The following is a 4,167-nucleotide window of genomic DNA, read 5'->3' as shown; positions in this document are numbered from 1 at the left end:
TCAAATACAAGACACACTTCTTTACCTGTACTGAGGTTTCCTTGTTATCAGTTGTTTTTAATTTTATTTAAATAAAAAAAATTCAAAAAAGAATTAACAGAATATGTAACAATAAAAACAGTCATATGGATGCAGACATGCAGTTCACACCTTTTACATCACGTCTGATTCTTATCGTCTCCGGGGGATTGGAGTGTGCAGAGGTGATCTTTAGGTTTGCTTTTTCATTGCACTGTATCCAGGTTCTCCTTGGGGTTTCTTTTTTTTTTACACACTTCTTGGCGGCGGCGCCGGATCAGAAGGGGCGGAGCTTTGCTTCAAACTGGTTATTTAATTTTACTTTTAATAACTTTATGATCATTTGGTCACCTCGGTGTCCACTTAGTTATGACCAAAGGCTATCTATACTTCTTTAAATATTATAAAGATTAATTAATTAACTATAAACATTTATGTTGTGATATAATACATTCTTAATTTATTATTATTATTATTATTATTATCTGTTATGACTGTTTATACAGATTTATGTCACTGGTCATGCACATCACCGTAGATTTAGAATCACCTAGATTTTATTGGACTTTTGCCATGAAAGAAAACAAACATAATTTTTCACAATGAATAAAGTTTTCATTTCTATTACACATACAAGTTAAATAAATAAATACATAAATAAATAAACATGTCACCTTTAAGTAAATAATTTATTTGTTAAAGTATTTTTTCTGGATTGACAGCTTGTAACTTGGGAATGAAGGAAGGAAAGAAAGCTTAAGATTATTGGAGAATTACATTGCCATTTTTACCATTTATTATTATTATTATTATTATTATTATTATTTAATTTTTTGTATTTTAGTTTAAGTCTTCTAAATTTTTTTACTTTTCTTTGTTCGCAACCACACAAATATCAAAAGTCACAGAAAGAAAGCATCGATCTTTAATTCGTTCCACCGCACGTTTCAGGATTAATCTAAAACCTGACGATTCTTTCACACGGATTTTTCGCCACAGCGTTCACGTTGTTCGTTTTCTAAAAGCAGACCACACACACACACACACACACACAGAAAAAGCAAAAGTGTGAAATGTACGTTTTGAAAACGAACACCTTATTACATGGGTGGCTGACTTATTGAACCGCATCGACCGAACCCGGGCCGTTCTGCAGGCGAGGAGAAAGTTAATTAAAATTCAGCAAAGGCTTAAAATTCAATAATCCCTGCACAACTTTCAGATGAGCTCCGGTGATTACGAGGATTCCTTACAGCGCACATTCTCTCTGCGAAGACTAAAGGCTTCACCGTAGCTCATGCGGAGACGATGTTGGGGTGGCTTAGACGGACAAAAAGGCGTCGGGTTGAGATTTTACTGGCTGTGTCGTCCACGTGGCAGCTGGGCTAACTCTGCAGACGAACAGGCTACACCAGCAAACCGGCAAACCCTGGGCTCGGCAGTTATGGAGGAGATGTAGCCGAGTGCACTCGCTTTATTTATCGCAAGGCTTTTAGCACCGCTTAACTATAATCTCATGCACTTTATATTTCTCTTTATTTTATATTGTGTATTTATAAATACAGAAAAAAACTTTTTTTTTTCCTTGTGGTTTTCTATTTGTTTATTCTATTAACTTCTTTTATTCCTGAAATTCTCTACAGCGCCACCTGCTGCACTGGACCCTATAAACGCCATAAAAACATTTGCGGTCGTACTCAGAGGTTACGCATGTGTAGACAAAATTTAATACTGAATTAGTTTATTTATTATTTATTTATTAAAGAACGAATGAAAAGTTATGAGAAATGTATGCATGCAGGACAGAGTTCGAGTAAAACAAATGTGTGTGTCAGTTTCACTTGCACTTTATTCGACCTTGAATTAACTTAAATGAGGATCCACACATGCTAATTTCATCGAATTCAGTAATCAGAATGCCAATTTTGAAAATAAAATAAATCCTGAACAGCGCTTATATGTTTCGGGGCAGTAAATACCTCCAAAACGACTTTGAGTCTAATTGAGACCCATCACAGGCTTTACACTACATGCAGGTAATTTTGCATCATCTGAACGATGAGCTCAGGCAGCGAAGCAGCTGCGGAACCAGACTCTGAATCCACGTAACTTTCCTCTCATTAATACTGATGTAACTTTTGGACTGAAGTCTGAAATATAGCCCTGAGTATTGTGCAACGTCCATGACCGACTTCAGCGTTCAATCACGCCACTTTTAAAGTGTACAGCTTTAGAGGAATGGGTTAACGTTAATATATGTATTTTATTAAGTGAAAGTGTGAGACCGTCTGGAAGGAGTCTGACCGTGTTTGATGTATGAGCTCTAATTCCAGCAGGTTGGAGAAGCCGGAGCGGACGCATGACGCGGTGATGTTTGCTTTGATAAATTCGAGACACCGAAACATCAGTTAAAATGACAGATATGACAGATACGGAGTGCACCGCGTTTCCACTTCTCCACATTCCGTCAGCGAGAAAAGGCGTGTGCTATTAAACTGTTTATGTCCTTCATTTGATCCATGAGGGGCTCAGACGATCAGGACAAGTTTCTAATAACCATGTTTGCTTTATACTGTAATACATACAGTATACATAACCCACATCACCCACCTCACATAAGAGAAAACTGATTGAAATGAACAAGACATTAAGAAAAAGTCTTTATGGTCAAGAGTTTTATTTGGCAATTAATATGAAATGAATTTCCAGAAGTGAAGTTTTCCATCATTTTTTTTGTTTTGGGTTTTTTTTTGTTGTTGCTTTTTTTAGGTTTCCCTGCGTTTTTTTTTTTATGTTATGCAATAAAAAAAAAAAAGAGAGAGTAAGAGAGAGAGAGAGAGACTGGTGAAGGAACGATTGCTTATAGCTGTTGTAACATAAGTAAGATGAAACTTGGTCCAAAGATGTTTCACAACATTAAAGGCGGCTCTCCGATAAAACGTACTGTGCATCGTCCTTTGATTGAAAAATATCAAAGTGCTTAAGTACATTATTTTATTTTAGAAAAATGCTCTATAGGAAAATAATCAAGTTTTGCGTAGTTATATTAAATCTGCCTCATCACATCAAACTTGTTCTTCGATTATTTTACTGTAACAGCACACCTGAACATCACTCACTCACTCACTCACTCGTGGGTTGCCGGTTGTGGAAAGCGTGTAGTCTTTCACAGGGTACTCGTGGAAAAAGGCAGGGTACACCCTGGACGAGGTGCCAAATGAATCCCATGGCACACAAGCACACACTATGGACAGTTTGAAGACACCACTTAGCCTACTCTGTATGTTTGTGGACCGTTGAAGGAAACTGGGGGAAACGCACCAAGTGCAGGGAAAAAATGCACACTGCATGCACACGGACCCAAGGCACGAATCGAACCCTTGACCATGAAGGTGCGAGGCCACAGGTCATTCTGCTGCCAGAAAACAAATTTCTGCAAATTGAATGCCTGCTTATTCATGCATTTAAGTCACACTTGAAAATATCGCTCTATTTTTTTTTTTTTCTTTTTTGTCTGCTATGACATGATTAAGGACAGGAACAAATTTACTTTATAGACATTTTATTTCATGTATTTATTCAAAACATAAATCAGCATATTTCACTGTAGGAGGAATAAAACGCTCAACCATGCGCTCAGAAAAATAAACAATATCACGGTGTGATTATTTCCCCATAACAGCACACCTCGAGAGTAATCTTCAATTGTAGAGATTGATTCCGTGCTATCTCATGTCCTTGCTTCCTCACGCCTTGTTGTTTCAACTTTCAAATCATTTGCATACCCGAGGTGTTAGTGTTAGTTTACTGTATTCCCAGCTCGGCGTGTTCTTCTCAGCCTCACGCTGACCTTTGGGCTCTGTATAAATTAGATCTTACACTCGATGTATCACCAGTCAGGAGGAAACCCAAAGATCTCGCTGGTGTGACCTTTCCTCAAATGAAACGCCACGATTCTGTTCTCCTCATTTTTTTCTCCCTGCACGGCGAAAAGAAGACTGAAACAAAATGTAAGATGAACATCTAACAAGTAATCCAGGGTAATTATGATGGCAGAACAAACGCGCGGTGCGTGAGGTCATGAGGTCAGAGTCGCTGTCCAGCTTCATCTCAGCTGGAAGCCCTGGCACCACGACCCTGCGTCTGGGT

Source organism: Clarias gariepinus, chromosome 13 (assembly GCF_024256425.1).
Source record: "Clarias gariepinus isolate MV-2021 ecotype Netherlands chromosome 13, CGAR_prim_01v2, whole genome shotgun sequence".
In the NCBI taxonomy this organism is placed as follows: Eukaryota; Metazoa; Chordata; class Actinopteri; order Siluriformes; family Clariidae; genus Clarias; species Clarias gariepinus.
Note: the sequence above shows the minus strand (reverse complement) of the source record.